At 39.4% G+C, this 23,856-nt stretch overlaps 1 protein-coding gene across 3 annotated transcripts in view; it reads left to right on the forward strand.

The window, feature by feature from the left end:
• The window catches only part of IL15 (interleukin 15), a 174,805-nt gene that overhangs the window by 84,841 nt on the left and 66,108 nt on the right, over positions 1-23,856 (forward strand). For all 3 annotated transcript variants that reach the window (XM_027770339.1, XM_027770337.1, XM_027770338.1), the window contains exon 2: positions 17,830-17,941. The gene's annotated coding sequence lies outside the window, so the exon portion shown is untranslated. The remainder of the gene's footprint in view (positions 1-17,829; positions 17,942-23,856) is intronic.

The following is a 23,856-nucleotide window of genomic DNA, read 5'->3' on the forward strand; positions in this document are numbered from 1 at the left end:
TACAAGGGTCATGGCTAATACTCAAAGACCAGTTGATGAGAGAAAAACATAATACACTTAATTAATCATAGTTTTATTGATGTGGTGGCCTTTGGAATGAAGTTTCAAGAATATGGAGAAGTCTTTGCTTTTGTGCTTAGATTCAGGTAAGAGTGGACCACCATGTAGGCCTGTGATTGGGTAGCAAGGGAATGACCTAATAGTAATAGACAGTGTGGGTAAACTCAGTAAGGTCTCTGTTGAGATTCTTCTTGCGTTCTCTCTGGTCTTGGTCTTCCAGCTATGAAACAGTACCCCTCTGGAACAGGTAGGTCAGAGAATTTCTCAATTGCCAGTCCCTAGGCAGCAGGTGGGGAAAGAAAAAAGGAGTTCTGAGAAAGAGCCTTTCTCTTTCTATGGCTTTGCCTCAGTAGAGCAGAGGGATCAGAGACAGGTGGGCAGGAGAAGATCAGAGAGACACATTGCTTCTGAGGCTGTTCCTGAGGCCTTCACTGTGTGGTATGGTTTCTGAGCCCTAACACTAGACGGAATTGAATGGAGAAACAGGAGTGATCTGGAAGCCCTGCCAGAGAGACTGAATTCTTATTATTAACAGTGTTATTCCTCTCATCTGCATGACCACATTGAATTCTAATAACCATTACATTTTTATACTCACTTTACCAAGCAAAAAGAAAAGTACTTGCATGCAGCGTTTCACTCGAATTTGGACTAGGACACAATTAGTAAGACACTTGACTGAGATCTGTTCAGTCGTCTGGAAAATCATGACACAGAAAAACATAGAAAAACATAGAAAAATACATCATGACTTTCTGGACGACCTAATAGCTTGATTCGAAAGTTAATTTTTTTTTTTTTTAGATCTCATGTTTTCTCTTCTAGAAAGTCACATGTCCAGTATAGTGAAAAATAAAATGCCCATACCCTTGTTATGAAGTAGATGCCATCATTTGACATGGGATAATATTATTTATTACTTTGCTTTCTGTCAAAAAATACTATCCATGATAGAAAGAACATGCATGTACATGATAAAGGGCAAGAGCGAAAAGCACCCTCGAGAGGGCAGGAGCCCCTTTCTTTGGACCTCCAGTTCCTCAGGATCCTGGGCACACATGCACACGCTCTGCGTGTCCTAGGCCTAACTGGGGATCTGAACCTACAGTCTGCCATGTGACCTGCAATTCACTATGCCCCAGGGTATAGTCTATGGGCTGTTACTTTATTTTTTGAATTTATTTTTTAATTGATTAGTGCTATTGTAGATTCAAAAATAAGTGAAGCTCTTTGGGCCAGCCCTAGTGCAGTGGTTAGGTGCTGTGCTTTGGGATCTGGATCCCATGGGGCAATCTGTGGTTTGAATCCTGGCCCTGGCAGTTTAAAGAACACACTGGACATGGCGTGTGTGTGCCCTGATAGAAAGGAGAAAAGGAAGAAAAGGGATCATGGTGTGGTCACACCCTACTTTTCGGAGTTCTCTTTTGCACACATGCCCTCTGCCATTAAAGAACAAAAAAAAAAGAAAAGAAAAAATAAATAAGGTTCTTTGATCTTGGTTCATGTTCAATGATACTATTACAGACATCGTCTATCTGGACACAGTATTTGTGTGCATATGTTTTACAGTGTTTTTATCTCTATGCAGGGACAGAGTAGTCTATGTAGACCCTATGAAAATGGAAAAGTGATCTGAATGCAATACACAGTTTTCTCCTCCAAATGCTAATGGCTTCTCCAAGTGCTAACACGGTAAAGAAAAGATTAGGACAGTGACAGAAATTATTTTGGTGAATGAAGGAATTGAAACTGAAATTGGTCCTAGAAAAGGAAAATATGATGGTTGTCAGCTGTGGTGATTGTTGTAACACACAAAAGGAGCTCAGAGAGGTCCTCGTTCCCTTCCATCACTGAATTATACTGCTCCTTGCTGAGCATTTTGCTCATGTTTCCTCTAATCAAAATTTGAGAAATGAAGTAGCCCTTGTACACTGTTAGCCTTGACCTCTAAAATTTTCAAATGATTTTTCTTTAATTGGACATTTTACAGTGAGAGATTTTAAAATATATTTTACAATTTCTTTTCCTTTTTCTTCTGATTTTTGCCACAGGGCACATGCACTCACCAGAGAGGGAAAGTAAGAAGTCACCCCCTGAAGGGATGGTCATGCCACAATCCCTTCTCTTCCATTCTCCTCTTGGGATTTTAGGTATGCATACACATGCACCTGGTGTGTTTTTCAAGCTACCGGGTCCAGGACTCAAACCACACAATTGGCCATGTGGGATTCAGCACCTTAACCACTATGTCGCTTGTTGGTCCAAATTCTTTGCTCGCCTTACTCTTCTACAACAAAAAGGAGTCTATAACTTAAAGGTCAATTTTTTAATGAAAGGATTTTATTGTTAAAATATTTTGGTTATATTATAATATATAAAATATCATATTTAAAATATTATCAGTACATGATTAAGCAAGATAACCCATTAACTTTTGATGAGTAGTTATTAGGCATAATGCTAAAACTGAATTGGAAATGTGTGTCATAGGAGGAGATTGGTTGATAACAATACTTTTTAAATCAAGGTTGCTCTTATATCAGCTTTTCAATCTGTCCCTTTACTTGGCACACTGGTAAGGCATCTGATAGTATTCTGGAAGGGGGAGAGATAGGTTATTTTCTTCTAAAGTGGCAGAATGGTAATTATGAAAGGGGAAGTTGGAAAGCAGAACTTGCTGGAAATATGCTTGCCTTGAGCACATTTCAGGCATGTCACTTATAGAAAGGAATTTCTGGAGTAGTAGTGGATCTGGAAATGGGTCCCTTGTGAGCTCTCTGTGGCCACATTTCCCTTAGAAGAGCATAGGGCATAGGTCCCCAACCCCCAGACCACAGATAAGTGATGGTCTATGGCCTGTTGTCACCCCTGGTTTTGCAAGGGGGAATGGGGTATTGGGAGGAGATGAGCAGCTGGCCAGCCAGCAGAGGTTTGGTCTGTGTTTGCAGCCACTCCCCATCACTAGCACTACTGCTTGGGCTCTGCCTCTTGTTGCATTAGTGTATCCCGTGCCTAGAAAAAGAATTGGTCATACAGTGGACTTCAGTTGACTTCAATGGGTGTCAATCAGATCATTGCAAAAGTTTGAGAGCTAAGTAGAGGAATGCAAAGGAGATGTAATAGGAGACATAATTAATATAGCAAAATTATGTTGGGATAACAAAATAACATTTTTGGAAAATTAATTTTGGGTAGAATTTATTGAAGAAAAGACAATTTAGAGATAAGGAATTCAGCTAGAAATCCATCACAGAAGTTGAAGGGTGTAGACTCATTCCCATTACCCTCTCAGGGACACAGCTCTAGTAATTCTCTCTCTCTGACATCAGTCATTTATTTATTTATTTTTTCTCACTTTAATGGGTCTTTCCCCTCAGTGTACAAGCATGGTAAATTTACTCCCATTACAAAACAAAACAAAACAAAACATAAAAACTCTCATGATTTTCTCCTCATCTTTCCCTCCACTACCACCTGGTTTTTCTGCCCACATTTCACAGATAAACTTTCAACATTTCCCATGTTTCTCTGTCTCCAGGATCTCTCTTCCCATTTTCTCTTGAAACTCCAGATTGGTACCCCCACTACTCCACTGAAAATGCACTCATCAAAGCACCAAGAACTACTGTTTTGGCAAATCAGATAAGAACTTCTGTTTTGGCAAATCAGATAATTTGTTCTTGGTTCTCTTACTGGGTGGCCTTTCAGCAAGATCTGGGAGTTCTTCTCTTGGTTTATAGGCCTCCTCTCTCTTCTTACTTTACTTTAACCTCAGCAACAACTATTTCAGTCTCTTTTGCTGATACTTTATCTCCCTAACCTTTAAATAAAGGAGAATCTGAGAGCGCAGTCCTTAGGTCTTTCTTCTATCAGTACTCACTCCCTTGATGATCTCATCCAGTCTCTTGGCTCTTAATCTCATCATATATTGATGATTCATAAGTTAATATCTTTAGCTATGCCCGCTTTCTGAACTCCAGACTCATCTCCAACAGTCTATTCATCATCTCTTGTTGGATGTCAAGTACTTACTGAATTCCTGACTTTACTCCTTAGTCCTCTCTTTTCACTGTCTTCTCCATCTTGTTTGGTGACAATTACATTCTTTGAGTTGCATAGATTATCAATCAATTAGTCAGTCCATTCTGCAGTTTTTTATAACTTTTTTTTTTGTTGTGCCTCACATGGATTCTTCCAACAAATCATTTAGCTATGCCTTCCAAGCATGTCCTACATTTGACCTCTTCTCACAAGCTTTATTGCTGCCATCTTGATCCAAGACACTATTGTGTCCCTATGTTATGCCAAGAGTTGGTCTTTCAGCTGCTACCCTGACCTCCCAATCTCACCTCCTAGGTTGTTCTCAACACAGCAGCCACAAAGTCTTAGTTATCTGTTCCTGTATTAAGTATCTTACAATAGCTTCAATACCAGAGCAAAACAAGATGATACTCCAAAAATCAGTGACTTAAAAAAACAGTTATTTGTTATGTGTGGTGATTCTGTCATCTGGACTTCATTCAGCTGCTCTGTTCCTTTTGGGCTGCTGAGGATGGGTCTCTCCATTTGTGTCTGACACCTCAGCTAGAACAGCTGGAAACTTAAAAGTTGGCTAGATATCTCTTATTCCCTATGTAGGCCCTCTGCATGGCTTACTGTGCTTCTTTATATCCTGCTGGCCCCAGATAACTGGACTTTTTAAATAGTGATGGACTTTCAGGACCTCCTGTAGCTTATCTTATTTTGGAATTGAGATCAGACTTAAAATCTCTAAATTAGATCTCTAGGTGTGCATGAGATTTCTCTGTTGCGGAGACCTGTGAAAAAGACAGGTTATCTGCCACTTGTCCCTTGCCCTGACACATAATGGTAAGACAAAGAGAACTTCAGAATAGATAATATCATTTTAAAAAACGAAACAGAAGGTATATAGTGATCATTTGTTTATGGCCTTTCTAAATTCAGCCAAGTATTCTAGTTCTCTTTGCCTTGGAAGCAAGATGTGTTCCTGATTAAGGCTAAGATTTATTCCCTGGGAATAGTTCTCTATGGCTTTTAACTTCTATTGAACTTTGGGCTCCTATTCTAAGTCTTCCTTTTTTTTTTTTTTTTTTTTTTTTTAAGAATTAATTCATGTTTATTCTCTGCAGTTGAGTGACCTGCTTCCTGCTTCTGGAAAGTTAGGGATCTAGAGACCTGTTGTATACTCCTTTTTGTTTAGCTGTCAATGTTTATTTTCTTTGTTTATTCATTTAGCTCTCTTTAGAATCTTGGGAGCTTCCTATGAATTTTATTGAAGTTCACTCACTCCATTAGATAAAAGACTTTCACAAAAATCTTGAGACAGGCTCATCAACTTTGTCTGCACATCAGGAGGCTGTAAAAGCCCATAAAGTTTATAGATGTCCTTTTAACTAGTTGCCAAGGTCTATGAGGCATCACTTTAAATATTTCAGTTATCTTATAGAAGGATCTTCCAGTCTCACTCTTGATTTAGTCTTTAACTGAGAGAGTGTCGTATTAGTAGACCTTGGATTTGATCTTTGCCCTAAGATCACTTCTTTCTTTGAGAATCTTTACGGCCTGGAAAGCATGCATGAAAATAAGTCTTATTTTCTAACTTAGCAAGTTTTGGGTTGGACTGTTTCCTCCAAATTCTATTGTTCTTGAACATTTCTTTAGTTATCTCTCTGGTCCTACACTTAGTTGTGGCTACTGAAGCCAATGATCACTTTCAGAAGTATGTTTTCTTTCTTCTATATTATTTTAGGCAAACGTGTTACCAAACATCCCATCACTAACTAACATGAGTTGCTCTTTCTCTAGCTTCTAATAACAATCTTATCACTTGCCTTTCTAGGCTTCACTAACAGGAGCCTAACCTCATGTAGGTATTACCTACCACCTGGTCTCGTATTACTTTCAGTGTCAGGTTTTTGTTGTTGTTGTTTTTCTTTTTTCTTTTTTTCCAGTTGTTTGCAGTAGGGCACGTGTGCTCACCAGAGATAGGCAGAGAGAGACAGTGAGAAAGAAAGTGAGAAATTACTCCCCCCACCCCCCCAGGAATATGGCCACGTCACATTCCTTCTCCTCCTAGGATCCTGGGCATCTATGCACTTGTGCCCAGGGTGATTTCTAAGCTGCCAGGTCTGGAATTTGAGCTGCAGTCATCCATGTGGATAAATTACCCCAAGACTCGATGGTATAAAATGAGGACCATTTTTATGTTCTCAAGGTTACAAATTTGGACAAGACCCAGCAGTAATGATGTGTCTCTACATTACAATGACTGTGGACACTGCTGTTATGACTCAAATGACCAAGGGATATTTGAGAGGGCTCAAGAGATTAGGTCATATGCATGAGAGCTCAGTCTGGCTGTTGACTGGGTTCCTCAGTCCTCCATTCTGCATTTCTGCATGGCTAATTGAGCTTCCTTTTAGCATAATAGGTTCAGAGTTGTCACACTCCTGACACATCCAACTTCTATATATGACGCAGTGGGACCTGTAAGCTTTTAAGGCCTGAGTGGAATTCCCAGACTATAATATTTGTCTCATTCTGTTGAGGAAGTCAGAAGGCCATCCCAGATTCAAAGCAAGGGGACATACATTTCACATCTTGATGAGCAGACAGTATCAGGCTTGTTCGTGGGAGGAAGGCACTGACAGATGGCAACTATCTTTGGAGATGATCTGCCCAAAAGGTGATTTTGGTAGAATATTGATCAGATTGGGCTGACTTCATGTCCTGGACATTAAGGCAGCAGGATCTCACATGGCCAGTCATGTGGTTGGAGTCTTGGACCTGATGGCTTGAGAAACACACTGGACATATGTGTGTGCACGTATAGAATCCCAAAAGGAAGGAGAAGTGGAAAAGGGATTACAGTGTGACCATTTTCTATCATTTTCCATTGTGGGGGGGTGTGCTTTCTTCTTTGCCTCTCTCTCTGCCCCTCTTTTTCTGGCAAGTGCGTGCACCTTCTAGCAAAAAAAAAAAAAAAAATTCTCTCTATCTCTCTATCTATATGTCTATATCTCTCTCTCTATATATATATAGATAAATAGATATATGTATAAATCAGATCATGCCACTTCTCTGTTCAAAATCCTCCATGGTCTTCTCATCTCATTGTAATAAAAGCCAAATTTTCTTAAAAAGCTCATGGTATTTATTAAGTTCTTAAGCGACTGATACTTGTGTTATTTCGCCTACTATTTACTTAGTTGACTGATTCAGTCATGCTGACTGCTTTCCAGTTCAGTAGCCATACTGTTTTGCACTTGTTGAAGGGTCTTTGAGTTTGCTGCTCCTTCTGTCTCACCTGCTCTCTTCTCTGATTTGTCTCACTCTCCCTCACCTCTTTGGTGGCTTGGCTCAAATATCCCCTTTGCAGTGAAGCTTCTTCACTGATGTTCTTCAAATCCCACCAACAATCCTGCTTCAACTCATCTCCATACACCTATCACTATCTGACATATAAACCAGTTTGCAATAACTCATCCAAAATTCTTAGGGCCAGATGTATTTTGCAATTCAGATTTCGGAAAATGCTATAGGACCTTTGCTATGTATCATATAACAATCAAGCTTCTTTAGGCACCTCTCCAAAAGTGAAATAAATACAGTTCATCCATGGCTTTACCTCATTTTAGTTCATGTTTTGTTCATTAGTGAATTAAAGAGAAGCTTTCAGTTTCTGGACTTTTTTTGATTTAATATTTTCAGAGAAGGGACTATAAGCATATGTATGTTTTATTTAATTATTAGTGTATGAATGCCTCCCTCCCCCATTAGAATATGAACTGCAAGAGAGCATGTGTTTTTGTTACTTCGTTTGTTGATCTACCCCCATCGTCTGTCATTGCCTGGCATATGGTTCGTCTCTTCATAAATATTGGCCACATGAATGAGTGTCAGGAGATGGGATGCTGTACAAAGACAAGTTATTTTCAAAGGAGAGCTAATTTATTCATACATTTTATTTATTCATTGAATTGATTTATTTCCTTCAGCAACAAATAATTTTGAGTGCCTAGTATGGGTGAAGTCTTTTTTAAGCACTTGACTGGCCTTAATTCATTGAGAGGGACAGAGCATAGGGAAGAGTCAAGAGACTTCAAGATTTTAATCATGAGAAGAAGGAAAAGCAAACCTGCCAGAAACAGATGTGGATTACAGCCAGAACATGGGGCGAGGTGGGGGAATGGATGAACTTGATTTTTGGAAGTACCAAGATTGCCATAAAAGTGGAACATACAATTGAAAATGTCCTCTAAGGCATTAGAAATACCGGGCTGAAGACTGGTTAAGTTATTTGTTCATGGAATTTATTATTAGGAGTATGAGGCTTTTGGAACTGAAAAAAAAATAAAACTCTTTAATATTTCATGGTATTTATTATAGAGGGAATACTTTTATAAATTGCAAAGAACATGTTTCAGTAAATGAAAGGAAGTCGAAACAAGACACACCCCATTCTCTAAGTTCCTTTAAACAGAGATGCTTTCATTTTCTTAATTCTGTTTACTGGGTATTTAAAAAAAAATATTTCAGTAGTACAAAAAAGATGGAGGGAATTTTGTAAAAATGATAGTACTGTTGGCCTTTCATTTATTTAATACCCCTTATGAGAGTCCATGAGAATAAGTATGTGGTAATAACATTATTATATTACTTTAAAATATCCAGTAACTGCAGATATAAGTTTTAAAAAATATATATATTTTTTATATCCCTAGACTTTTTCAGAAAAGTGCTATTCCAGTGAAGGACCTCTAAACTAGAGACTTGTCATTACATTGATGACTTATTTTGAAACCTTGACCTTCCTTCTTTCAAGCCACACCACTCCCGGCTGCTACAATATATAATGCATGGCTTCCAGCCTTGAGTTTTCAGTCCAGGTGGGCTAACAGTAGACCTGAAGCTCCCCTAAACAGCAGATATTTATTGATTGCTTTCTCTGTAACATAACTTTCTGCCAAGTGCTGTGGGGGATAAAAATCTGAAACAAACAGGATTCTCTTTGGGAGTTTATTATCTAGAAGAGCAGTTAAAATTTGTATGTAAAGAACTGAGTATCTAGTGTTTTGAACTGTCCCTTCTCTGAATATGCTATGCTTTCATTGGGTGTGTGTGTGTGTGTTTTGTTTTAAATTTTCCAGATGGGATTTGTGTTTGTCAGAAAGAAACAAAGAGACAGAGAGCAAGAGGCACCCCAATGGGGTTTTCGGTCATGCCATAGTCCCTTCTCCTCCATTTCTCTGTCCTGTTGGGATTTTGGGGATGCAGACATACATACCTAGTGTGTCTTTCAAGTCTCTGGGTCTGGGACTCAACCTGTGCAGTCAACCTGTGGGATACAGGTCCCTCAACCGCCAGACCATGAGACTGCCCTACTCTGCTTCCTTTTGTAGATGGCAGAGTTACCTTTAATGTTAGTTGCCTAGAAAACTATGTTCTCTAACTGAATGGAGATAACTTTTTAGATTGTGTGTTAACATAGATGATACAGATTCTAAGAGACTTTCTGATTTCCTTAGTCCCTACTCGGTGTCTGTCAAAGCATCATCTCAGTAGTAATTTGATCATTGAAGTACATAGTGCAGGCTTAGTTATTTTGGGATGGCTCTAGTGTAGGAAGCATGTTTCCCACTTTACCCACTCCTATCTGCCACACCCAGACCCCTCCTCAAAAGAAAAGGAAGGGAAAAAAAAGAAAGCCCTCTAAAAAAAATCTTTAGATTGCAAAAGTGCAGATTTTGACCCTCTCACACCTACCTTAGTGGAGTAACCAATGTGTAATTCCACAGCAGGAGCTGAGTGTTTTAGGATGTCTGTAAGCTAGCCCATTCTCTTTGCACAAAAGCTGAGGACACGGAAGAAGTGAGAAGGCAGAAAAAATGAAAAGCAGAATTAGAATACAGGAATAGCAATCTACTTATAATATTTTGGGTAACTCCTATTTAAGTAAGAATATTTAATGAGGTCAATGAAAAAAGAGGTAAAATACTGAAGTGACTACATCTCCTTCCCTGGGGCAGACACTTTGCTGGCTCTGTGGGAGATAATTCATCCAGCTACGGAGTAGAAGGAAGCAGTAGTGTTGTAAAGGATAGGCGAGTCCTGCTATCCAGTCCTAAGAGAAGAAGGCTCACAGCTACATGGACCACACTCGAGCTTGCAGTGCAAACACTCTGCTGATTGCCAAATATATTTGATTAATAAAGACCGCCTCCCTCTCCACAGTTTTATAAACACTACTGCTTTGTTAAGTAGACTTGAAAAGTTTCCTTTGTCAGGAAGAAGCTCAGAAAGCAACACTTCAGAAACAAGACATTAGAGACTATTACAGCAAACTTGCAGCCTCTGTGTTGACTTAGAGATCCAACGTTTAGAGTAAATCATGATCCATTTCTTAGAAAGCCAAGTATTTGGAATGGGAGATGCCAGAGGTCTAATCAGCAAGAAAAATAAAAGAGTAGAACTACTGCCAGCTCCTATAAAACTAAATAGAGATAGGATTCTGAGAGATTATGTGGTCTAAAGTGCATCTACGTTTAACAAAAGATATGCCTAGTCTTAATGTTGATTTAATTGTCATTGTTATTTCTGACGATTGTGGTAATCACACCACTGTACTTCTGTAAGGGATTGATGAGAAGCAATGGAAATGTTTGAATCCAGTTATTTGTCAGTGGGAGATGTGCTCTCTCATTAAGTTGTCATTTTCACTGATAGGGTATTATCAGCAGATAATAAGAAATGTGCGTCATTACAAATTGTCGTATGGTATTCCATGTTACAACAGATGTGGTGCGTCTGCCTTGCAAGCACTGAACGAACACAGAGATTGGTGTCATTATAGCTGTAATAAATCACAACATACATTTTAATCGTTAGACAATTATCTATAACGGCAATACTGGAAAATTGTTTAGTAATGATTGGTTGATTTTTATGATGAAGAATAATTTTTATATAGATCTTTTTATATAAATTCCCAAAGAATTCAAAAGAGGAACATTAATTTTTAAATGGATACTTGGTAACTTTTTTTTCTCTCATTTATCTTTACTTTAGGTTTTTGCCATGGTTTTGTCTTCATAGTCTAAGTCACTCCCTAAAGGATGCTATTGAGTTTTCCTAGTCTCTTCATAGATGATTCAACAAAGTTTCTAAATCTCTACAATCTAATACTTTGCAGGATTTTGCTCTTAATTCTTAAAGTTTTGATTTTTTACATCAGTAATATAGTCCCATGGTTTAAACTTAAAAGGTACACGTGTATTTAATCTTTCCCCTTTTATAAAACAAATACACACTGTTTAGTAGCTTTGTTCTTTTCACTTCAAAAATATACCTTGGGCACCTTTTCATACAATTTCAAGAACTTTGCTACGGTTGCATAATATTTCATTGTATAGATTATTCATAATTGACTTAAGCAGTCCCCTACTGATGGGGTAATTCTGTTTTCTTTGCTGTCACAGAAAAATGTCAACATGAGTATCTTTAGCAATTATGTTCTAACATGAACTAGAGTGGCCTGTGTTCATGTGTCTCAGAGTTTATTGCACAGAACACAAATCTCATGAGATATTCAATATAAAAAAGAGTCCTATGCCCAAGTACTTTGAACAACTCTGAGCATTTTTCGGAGGTTCATGGAAAACTTTATAAAATTAAAGAAAGTCCTACAATAGTTTGGTTCAGTGTAATCCAAGGATTCCCACTCTTCTTTTCAACTCTAGCAGTCTCTCTTATTTGGAAGGGATACATTCTAAGACTGTCAGTACATGCCGGAAACTGCACATAGTACTGGACCCAATATACACAGAATCTCCAAAATGTTCCTGGAAATGGGTATTATAAAAAAAAAAACTATGCATGGATTTCCAAAATATTTCTGTGCCAGAATAAATTCATACTTTCGTTTCATTTTCTATGAGCTTTTGAAGTCCCTATGTATACTACGGTTGTTTCTATATGTGCATATCTGTGTTAAAGTTTACTTTCTAAATTAGGCACAGTAAAAGATTAACAATGATAACTTCTAATCAAATAGAACAATCATAATAATATACCCTAATAAAATTATGTAAAGGTGGTTTCTCTTTCTCTCTCTCAAAATACATTATTGTGTGGTACTCACCTATTTTAGAACCAAGATCAACAGTAGTAACTGAAACCAGGAAAGAGAGACTGAATACTCTAATAAACTACTCTAATAAAATACTCTTTTGGTAGGTAATTTTCCTAGGAAGCAGACTCTGAGATAGGAGGCTGACTGTGCTCAGAAACAGCACCTGATGGGAATGAGGGCAGGTAGAAAGGAGACAGAGGGAGAAGTTGAGCTCTGAAGCAGTTATAGAAGAGGTCTCAGCAGTTCCCATGGGGAGTTAGGATGGCCCTCCAGAGACGTTCCACTCCAGGGGAGGATGCCAGACCTAAGGGAGCTTGTGTCTTTGTGCTAGACAGCTTTCTTCCACTGATGACATTTTTGAGGACTCTGGGAACTCAGCTATGAGCCATCATCTTGTTCACTACAACTCTGAAAAGCATCTCCATGTCTTTTTTTTGTTTGTTTTTGAAAGGTCTTTGCCATAAAACACATGTGCTTGCTGGAAGGAAGGAGACAGAGACAGAGAGAGAGGGAAAGTGAGAAATCATGCCCCAGAGAGGATGGTCATGCCACAATCTCTTCTCCATTTTCCTCTCTAGAGATCATGGTCCTAAAATAGGTGATACAATACAATAACATATTTTGAGAAAGAGAAAGAGAAATCACCCAATGTAATTTTATTAGGATATATTGTTATGACTATTCTATTTTATTAGGAGTTATTATTGTTAATGTTTTACTGTGCCTAATTTTAAAGTAAACTTTAACACATATATGTGTATATATATAAAAAATAGAATACATAGCGACTTCAAAAAGTTCATAGAAAATGGAGATAAAATTTGAGTTTAATTTGGTGCAATAAATTTTTGAAATCCATGCATGGAGAGAGAGGGAAAGTGAGAAATCACCCCTCCACATACACATACCTTCGCACCCCAAGGGTGATGACCACACTGCAATACCTTCATTCTCCTCCCTGGATTTTGGGCAGGCATACACACGCACACATCTGGTGTACTTTTCAAACCACCAGGCCTGGAACTCAAACTGTAGTTGGCCATAGTGGGAGATCTGTGCCTTAACCACAAAGCCACTGCTGACCTTGCATCATCACAGCTTTTAAGGAAATAGTTCTCTGTTACTAGATAGCCTTGCTGGTCTGAACAAGTCATGTGATCTCTTTGGGATCCAGTTTTTTAAATTTTTTTAAAATTATTTTAGAGGTTTTTGCTATAGGGCACATGTGCTCGCCAGAAAGACAGAGAGAGACAGAGACAGAAAGCAAGAAATCACCCCCCAGGAGGAATGGCCACGCCACAATCCCTTCTCCTCCATTCTCCTCTCAGGATCTTGGGCACACAAGCACATGCGTCCAGTGTGATTTTAAGCAGCCAGGTCTGGGACTCAAACTGCAGTCGACTACATGGGAGTCCAGCGACATAAGCCATTACGCTAACTTCTGGTCCCAGGATCCATTTTTGAACTCTGAAATAAGGATACTGAGATGAAAGTTTTTTAGACTACCTAACATCTTTATTTCTAGTTCCACTTTAGTATGTATTGGGTTGTCGGAAAAGTCATGATGTATTTTTCTATGCAAAAATGCATCATGACTTTTCCGACAATCCAATAGTAATTTCACTCCAAAATCAGGAATAAGTTTTCCCAAACACATGCTTGGCCACAAAGAAACCAATGATATGGTGAGGCCAGCCCTAATCTTTCATTTTTACCGACTTGCCGTTATGGAGGAAACCTGTGGTTCAGTGTATGTCACTCAACTTGGTGGCAGACTTTTGGGGGCAAAATGGCATAAGAGTGAGTTAAGAGTTTTTGTTTGTTTGTTTGTTTGCTTGCTTGCTTTTTAATTTTGTTGATTCCCTCTTTCTAGGTGTTTGCTGAAGAAGCGGGCCTGCTGTCTAGGAACATTAGCCCATGTTGTTACTATTTCAGGAGTAGACTGGCATGGGATATGAAAGGGAGGGGTACACGGGCTTTAAAGCACAACCTTGAGGTTCTTTCTGTCCCCCCCTTTAGAAGCTCAGGGAGTGAACAGGGATAGCCAAAAGCTATACAATTTCTCAGGGACCTTCTGTTCGGGAGTCAGATAGGTGTAAGTGGCTAGCCTGCCCCTGCCTTTTAGGACACTTGCTATTTTATTCTCATGCCTCCTGAGAAATTCATCAGTTACAGTGGATGTCAGTAGGAGCTTATTTCCAGTAGGGGAGAGAAGGTGGCACAAGGAATAAACCTCTATTACATGCCCTCAAAGGCTCATAGTGAGGAGGGGAAAATATCCAAGAGAAACACGAAAGAAAAAAAGAAAAGATTCCTTTGAAATAATGAAGTGGGAAGTAAAATCAATATTAGCAGGTCAGCTATTACATGAACATGATGCAGAGGAGAAAGCACAAAAGAAAAACATTCTAAGACTGGTCCAGCCATGGTGGAGTGCACCTGTGAGATGTTGTTTTGCTATCTGGGACCACGTGGGGGGCCAGGTTCAATTTCTGGTCCAACCTAAAGGCCCAACCTAAAGGCTGGGTGCAGTGATGTTTAGTGTGGGCTCCACTGAGCGACTAGGGCAAGAAGACAAAGAGGACAATGACATGACATGACAAGATGACAAGACCCTGCTTTTTTTTTTTTTTTTTTTTTTTTTTCAGGGGCTTTTTTTTTTTTTTTTTTTTTTTTTTTAAGAGAGATTTTTTTTTTTTTTTTTTTTTTTTTTGCCATTTTTACATGTGTGCTTGCCTGGGAGACAAACAGAGATGGAGAGAGATAAAGGGAGAAATCACACCACCACCACCACCACCACCTCCCTCCGGGAGGATGGTCACGCCGCAATCCCTTTTCCTTCATTCTCTTGGGATTTGGGGTATGCATGCACATGTGCCTGGTGTGAGTTTCAAACCACTAGGTTTGGGATTTGAATCATGGTGGACCATGTGGGAGTCAAGCGCCTTGACCAGTACATCACCTACTGGCCTATATCACTTACCACTGTCTTAAAAAAAAATTCTGGGAGCCAGCAGGTAGTATGATGCTTAAAGTGGTAGGTTCCCATGTGGCTAAGGGCAGTTTGAGTCCCAGACTTGGAGTTTTAAAAATCAAGCCAGGTGCATATGTGTGCTTGCATAAAATCCCAGGAGGAGAATGGAGGAGAAACAATTACAGTATGGCCATCCCTCTGGGGGGTGATTTTACACTTTTCCTTTCTCTTTCTTTCTGTGTCTCTCTCTGATGAGTTCTAGGTCCTATGGAAAAATATCTTAAAAAATATTCTGGCATTGATGACTGTGTCTAAAATCAACTGGTAAATTGAACAAAATTTTTGTGGGGGGACTTAGTCTTTTTTTTCTAACTCAAAGCTTCATTAGACTTCTATCTAAAGTTTTTTTTTTTTTTCTTTATTCATGATAGAGTGTGTGTGCACACATATGAGAGAGAAAGAGAGAGACACTTTCCCCAGGGTCTGGTCACACCATGATATCCTGGGTATCTGCACGCTTGGCATGTTTTCAGGCTGACAGCTGGGGATTCAGACTGTGGTCACCACAGAGGATCTGGATTCTCTTGAACAGTTTTTTACCATGGCATTGCCACAGAGCCAACCCATGGGTTCTTATGACTATATAACAGTGTGAATGGAGTGAGAGGTTTTTTGTTTTGTTTATAGGTTTTTGCTATAGGGCATATATATGCTCTCCAGACAGAAGGAGAGAAGGAAAGTGAGAAATCACCACACAGAGGTTATGGCTATGCTGCAATCCTTCCTTTTTCATTCTCCTCTCAGGATTTTGGGCACACACACACACACACACACACACACACACCCTACGTGGTTTTCAAGCTGCTGAGGCCAAGACTCAAACTGTGGGCGACCCTGTAGAAGTCCAGTGCCTTAACTACCACACCACCTGCTGACTCTAGAGAGATTATTAAAAGGGAATTGAAAATAAACTAGAAAACATATTCCTAGAAAGTGGGAGAAAACAATGGAATCAGAACTTGCTTTAAGGAGATGCAAAATAAGTTACTTTTTTTCAGAACAATCATTGTAAGCCTTCCCTTTTCCTCAGTAAGAAAGGTAACTAAGGCCTGTTCATGTGAACTCCGAACTGTTTCTGGAACTTCTGTCTCAGACAAATCCTGTAGCATTCTGGTCACTTTCACTTATTAAATCGTCTCGCCTCCTCCCAGCAGTTTTGTCTCTTTGTGTTCTTCCAGCTCAAGCTATTATAGATCTGCGGGATCAGCAAGGGGCAAAGGGTAAGGTCCACTTTTTCAAGTTTTCTAGCTTCCTTCTGGCCCTGATGGCTAGATGTTGGACACTGCTAGATGTTGGTGGCAGAGGGCAAAAGGGTCAACTGTCTCCTGACCTAACTAGGCCTTCCTGTAATCACAATGGTTTCTCCACCTGGCCAACCATGACTAACCTCTGAGTGGGAGGCTTCTGCAGTTGGGATCCTCTGAAGGACATGTTTGTGAGGTCTCCCAGACCTGCACAGCCTCCACACTGGCCTTCTGTGGGCGATTAGGTTTAACCTCTTCCTTTTCTCTCAGTTCCCTCGCTGCTAGCATAGTCTACTAGATCTGATTCTCATTATGGGAATTAACTTCTTAAAGCTCTGAGTGCTGGAAGTTTAGACAAAAGTGTCAGCTGATTTGATTTCTGACGAAGACTCTAGTTGGCTTGCAGATGGCTGTCTCCTCTCTGTGTCCTCACATGGTCAGGGAGAGAGAGAGCGAACTCTTTAGTGTCTCTTCTTTTTCTAAATTATGTTTTGAGATTTTTGCTATAGGATGTGTGCACTTGCCAGAGAGATTGTTAAGTGAGAAATTGCTCCCCAAGGGGGATGGCCACACTTGCAGACCCTTCTCTTTGATTCTCCTCTCGGGATTTTGGGCACACAGGCATACATGCGTAGCATGAGTTTCAAGCCACCGGGTCTGGGACTCAAATGGTGGAAGTCCAGCACTTTAACCTCCACAGGGGGCCTGGTTGTGCTTCTCCTTCTTCCTCCACTTCCCCATCCCTTCAGGTTCTACACACACTCTGTGTGTTGCCTCTATAACTAAGATTCGAATCTCAGGCAGGCAGCAGGATTAATCTTGCTCAGCAAAATAGCACTTAACTGCGACACGACAGCACTGGTCCAATGTTGTGTCTTACAACTGAGTGCTGAATGGAGACTTTGCCACTTTTTCTTAGAATTGATGTTTATAACTTTTTTTTTTTCAGCATCTTCTTTAGACTTGGATACTAACCCATCATTAAGCCCAGAAATACATGTGTTATCACATTTATTTGCTTTGTGCTACTTTGTGCTATAGTGAAAAGCATTTTACTAGAGAAAAGCATAAAATGCTATAGTTTATTTTAAATAATTTATGATTATTTGTTCTCTAAAATAGAGCAGTTATAGTCAACATGGACATGAGTTTATGGGGAACTCTAAAGATTTTGGGGAAGTTTAACCTGAAAAACTGTCTTGACTTTTCAGGTTTTCTCCATACGGGCTTCCTGTCATGTATAACATGACCGAGTATATAGGTAACCATAAATCTGAGGAAGAGAAAATTACCTAATATCCTGCTTTTAATCTTTCTATTCTTACTTTTTATGCCTACAGAATCCATTCCAATATATGGCCACTTGGCTCTTCAAAGCAATGTTCCAAGCTTGTAATGTCTCATGGAGCACAGAAGTCAATGTTAGCAGATAACCAGCCCATAGGAGGTCGTGTAAGTAGTTTTAAAAATCATATCATGCAATATAGGTACTTTTATGCATTGGTGTAATTAATAAGTTATGACATTCCAGGTAAAGTTACAAACATTTGAACTTTGAACAACACAGGTTCGAATTGCATGGGTCCAGTCACACAAGGATTTATTTTTTCATTAAATATTACAAATGTATTTTACTTATGATTTTCTTATAACATTTTCTTTTCTCTAGCTAATAGGTTCAGCCCGTGGCCTGGTGGTTAAGGCTGCTGAATCCCACATGGCCGAGCATGTGTCTCGAGTCCTGGATCCAGCAGCTTGTAAAACACTGGGTGTGTGCGCTGCATGCCCAAAATCACAAAAGGAAGAAGAGAAGGAGAAGAGATTGTGGCATGACCATGCTCCAAAGGGGATGCTTTCTCGATTTCCCTCTCTATCTCTCTTCAGTGAGCATATACACACCCTATGACACACAAACACACAAATAATAATAATAGATACATACATACAATGGACAGAAGATGTAGTAATCAATTGTTTATATTATTGGTAAGGGTTCTAGTCAATAGCAGACTATTAGTAGTTAAGTTTTGAGGGAGTCGAAAGTTATATGCAAGTTGGTGCTCAGGGCCAGTTCCCCTAACCCATATGTTGTTCAAGAGTCAGCTGTATACTTGGAATTTTAAAACTGAGCACCTTGGTTGAAAAAGAATGTTGCAACTGGTCATTTCTGACCTATGGCTTGAAAATAACAGTTGACATGAATTAAAAATAGCTGTATCTCAACAGAACTTTATTTACAAATACATATGGCTTGTGAGGTTTGGCCTATGGTTTGCAGTTTGCCATCCTGGGAATACCAGATGACAAAAGTATATATCTTACTTTCTGCTATGTGACAAGGTCAATTTTGAAGGTGCTAAGAAACCTAAAATTTAATAAATTTAACTTAATGAGTTCACTAGTGTAAGAAAATTAGAGAATAACACAGATTAGAATTAAAAAAAATTTTTTTTAGACCAGTTTTTGCTATAGGGTGTATGTGTCCACTGGAGAGAAAGAAAGACCAAGACAGAAAGTGAGAAATTATCCACCGGAGGGATGGCCATGGCACAATCCCTTCTCCATTCTCCTCTCAGGATTTTGGGCATGCATGCACATGTGCCTGGTGTGAGTTTCAAGCTGCTGGGTCCAGGATTTGAACAGTGGTTGGCCATGTTGGAGTCCAGTGACATAACCATTATGCTATCTGCTGGTCCCACTCAATGAAACTTTTGAAAAATATTTTACAACAATGTAAGATCAAATTTAATCTTAAGAACTAAAGAAAATAAAAACCACAGAAATGGGAGTACTGACTTCTTAGTAGTAAAATGAGTAAATGTGTTTTGCTTTTCCATTTAGTTATAATTTATGTTGCATGCCTTCAGAAAAATCCTGTAGTATGTATCTAGGGAAGGATAAACAGTTCAGTAAGTATGGGGATTTGTGGAAGGTAAAACTCTTTTCAAGAAAACTAGGAAGAAAAAGTTCCTTTCTTGGGGCCAGCAAGTGGCATAGTGGTTAAGGCATTGTTCTCCCACATGGCCAACTGTGGTTTGAGTCCTGGGCATGGTGGCTTGAAACTCATGCTAGGCACATATGTGTGTGTGCGCCAAAATACTGAGAGGAGAATGGAGAAGGGATTGCGGTGTGGCCATCCCCCCTGTAGGGGGTGATTACTCACTTTCTATCTTCCTGTCTTTCTGGTGAGTGCATGCACCCTATAGAAAAAATCTCCCCCAACAGAAAAAAAAAATTCTCTCTTGCTCATTTTTGGTACCAGAAAATAATAAAGAAAGTAGAAATTGAAAGAAAAAGTATGAAGAACATTCCTTTTGGCAATGATTGACTTTGAACTAAAACTTAGCCCTTAACTTCATATGCTTCCTTGAAACTGCTTTGTTTCCTAGAATTTTTATTTGAATTTCCCAAACTCAAAAACTAATTTACTTGTGATCTTATGGATGTATGTGGACAACCACTCATCACTTAATGACCTTCCTGTTTAACAACCCCTCAGACCTAGCCATCGGTTCTCCAGCATGGGGAATCCCCTTTCTCAATCTGCCTCTCATTTCTGCAGTAGGTTAGCATTCACTATGTGAAGTGTTTGCAGTGAGGCAAGACGACATATTTCATTTATAAATTTGTACTTTATTGTGCATACATAGTAGTATTCAGAATAAATAAAAATGATTATGCCAGATTTATTATGTTGTGGTGTATCTGTTGCTTTCTGATGCTTATCTAATGTATGCTTTTTGTATAGATGGAATTACATTACTCTAGTGTAGAGTTATGTGATATGTATTGAAAAATACATACCCAGGGCCAGCAGGTGGCATGTTGATTAAGGTACTGGACTCCCATGTGGTCAACTGCAGTTCTAGTCCTGGACCAGTGACTTGAAACTCATGCAGGGCATGTGTGTACATATCCAAAATCCTGAGAGGAGAATGGAGGAGAAGGGATTGTGGCATGGCCATCCCCCCTGTGGGGGAGGGTGGTGATTGCTTGCTTTCTTTCTCTCTGGTGAGTGCACACAGGTCATTGCTTGCTTTCTTTCTTGCTTGCTTGCTTACTTTCTCTCTGGTGAGTGCACACAGCCAGAAAGAAAGAAAGAAAGAAAGAAAGAAAGAAAGAAAGAAAGAAAGAAAGAAAGGAAGAAAGAGAGAAGGAAAAAGAAAAATGCATACCCTGTGGTACCTTGACACACCACCATGGGGTAAGCTCCTCTCTTATTAACAAACTCACTTAATGATGTAACCAGGGGTCCAGAACTCGGTCGTTGAGTGAGGAGTGCCTGTGTTAGGTATTACTACTATGAAGGTCTCAAAACAAAACAAAACAAAACAAAACAAACAAACAAACAAAAAACACCCAGAAGTACATTTTGAAAGTTGAAAGAAAGATCTTGGGACATTTTTAACAACAGTAATATAGCTCCCAATTTTAGGTCACTATGAAATAGTGAGACAACGAATATACATTATTTAAACATTTTTTATTATGATCAGTTCTGGTGCAAATAAACTATGACAGGGGATTTTCGGTAAATGAAATCATGCATGAACTATGCAAGGAATTCAACAGGAATTCCCATAGTTTCTCAGTAGTAACTTGGTGTTTTCAAGAGGTGCTTTCTGTTTCTTTTTATGTGAATTCTCTTTGATTCCTAATTTTTTTTTTTTTTGGCACTGTTATTAGGCTACTTAAAACAATCATTTTGATTGGGTATTTTGGATGACCAGTGATAGCTATTCCCTTACAACTTGAAGTTGGACTGAGAATGTGAGGGGTTGGGAATTAAAGACCTTTTGTATCTCTTTTAATTTGCATAGTAAAAGCAGGCAATCAAGTATAAGCTATTCCTTAATGAGCCCTGCTGTTACTGTAACAAGGACCTAGAATAATACTCTCTGAGTAGTATGTTCCCTTGAAGGTAACTTTTAGTTTGAATAATCAGTTTGGAATAGGCTCCATCTTAAAGATACTTTGGTTGTGAAGACTGTGTGCTAACTGAATATTACTTGTGGCATTTATCATGAATTCTTTCTAAGTTTTATATGTTCTGTGAATAAATGTGTTTGTGATGGGAAATTTGGCTGTAGAGTAGGTTAATAGTTATCTCACCTCTGTATGCTCTCACTGACAGCTTCCTCCTCCTCCTTTAATTTTAGGGCTGTGACCTACAGAGGTAGGTGGTATTGAGTCACTGTCTTTAACTCAGTTTGGTTAAAGCTTTTAGTTTTATTTTGCATTATCTTTCTGATTGTCAAAGTAATATGTGCTCATTGTAAAGTAAAAACTACATCTTTGTCACCTCTGTGTGAGTGTTGGTGACACTGCATCCTCACTAGTGGTGACATTGAACAATCCTGTCTGGCTCCATGAGTAATTGAGCTGTAGTTTATGCCAAATTCAATTCTCCTCTTGGAAACCATATGATGAAAACAAGGAGAATGGGATGGGAGAGTGTGTTAGTTCATTGTCATGTTGCTAAACGAAACTACTTGAGATGGTGATTTGTAAAGAATAGAGGTTTATTTTGCTTACAATTCTGGTGGCTGAGAAGTCCAAGAGCATGGGGTCGGCATCTGGCTGGCCTCTGGTGTAACGTCACAGCATGGCGGACAGAAGCAGGAAGACCAGCAGGATTGCACAGAGACAGCACAACATGTGTGCAGCCATGTTGTAGCGATGAAGCTGGAAGACTCAGCATGGGTGCATACAACCCTTTGCTGAACTCCTGGTTGGCTTTTCCTCTTCACATGGGAATGTGGACAGGTTCACAGTCTGTGGCTTCTCGTTTAACATGAGATACAAGAGTTAGCAACACGTCCTTCCCCCTTCTCTCCCTGCTTAAGGTGCAGTTGTGCGCTTAGAAAGAGCCAGCTCTGCAGAATTCCCCCAGCTTGACTTTCCCCTCTTTCCTGATCTTCTTCCCACCACCCCAGTTTCACTTCCTTCTGCTTTCCTGGAATCACACTTCTGTGTCTAATGATGATGTCATCATACCTTTATTGTTTTTCTGATTTCCTTAGAGATTTCTTCTCTGATCCATGGATTATTTTTAAAGATTTGGCTTAGTTTTCAAGCAATTGAGGATTCCCTGCATCTTTTTGTTTGTTTAATGATTTCACAGCCAGAGTTCTGAGAGTAGAACATTGAATAATTTCAGTCCTTTTAATTTTGTAATGACTTGTGATGGCCCAAGATACAAATGATTTTGGCAAGTGTTCCAAGTGGCCTTGAAAGAATGTGAATTTTGCCATTGCTGGGTACAAGGCACTGTACATGTCAGGTGGACTGAGTTTGTTCATTCTTTTTTAAGACTTAACTATTCTCCTTACTGAAATGTTCTCTTACTGTTTGCTCTGTCGACTTTTAAAAGAGGTATTTTTAAATCGCCCGCAATGATAATGACTATGCCTGATTCTTCTTTCTCTAGTTCTGTCAATTTTGCTTTATAAAATGTAAAGCTATAATTTGGGGAGACCATAGAGTTTGGATTACAGTAGCCTCCTGGTAGATGGACCTTTTCCTAGTTCTGAATTTCTCCTTCTATCTTTCTTTCTTTCTTTTTTTTTTTTAGAAAATTTTTGCTATAGGGCGTGTGCACTTGCCAGACAGAGAGAGACAGAGAGACAGAAAGCAGGAAATCACCCCCCAGGGGGGATGGCCACGCCGCAATCCCTTCTCCTCCATTCTCCTCTCGGGATCTTGGGCACGCACGCACACGCGCCCGGTGTGAGTTTAAGCCACTGGGTCTGGGACTCGAACCGCGGTCGACTACGTGGGAGTCCAGCAACATAGCCATTACATTAACTGCTGGTCCCCTCCTTCCATCTTTCTGATAACGATACTTGCCTTAAAGTCTGTTTTGATATTGAAATATTGATAACTAACCCAGCTTATTTAATTTAGTGTTTGCATTTGCTTTCAGCCTTTCTTTCTCTTTATATGACTGGTGTGTCCCTTGTAAATAGCACATAGCTGTGTTTTGTTTTAGTTCTGAATTCAGCCTGAGGATTTTAGTCTCTTACAGAGTATTTGGTTCATCTCTTTAAAAGTTTATTCATTTATTTCCATTATGAGAGAGGTCAGAGAGAGACGAGAGAGAGAGACCCTCAACAGGATCTTTCCAAGTTGTGATTGGCACCCCTCTTCCAATCCTCCTGCCAACCAGGATCATAATTATGCCCATGGACATACCCGTGTGTGTTCAGATGTACCCAGCATCCAAACTGGAGCCTCCCATGTGGCTTCCAGTCTTGCAGTATGGCTCCCTACCACCTGTACCACTGCAACAGGATTCAGTTCATTTTAATTTAATTACTGATATAGTTGTCTGTGTTTATACCTATTATCCTACTAGTTTTTTCTTT

Source organism: Tupaia chinensis, unplaced genomic scaffold (assembly GCF_000334495.1).
Source record: "Tupaia chinensis unplaced genomic scaffold, TupChi_1.0 Scaffold000127_2, whole genome shotgun sequence".
Taxonomy (NCBI): Eukaryota; Metazoa; Chordata; class Mammalia; order Scandentia; family Tupaiidae; genus Tupaia; species Tupaia belangeri.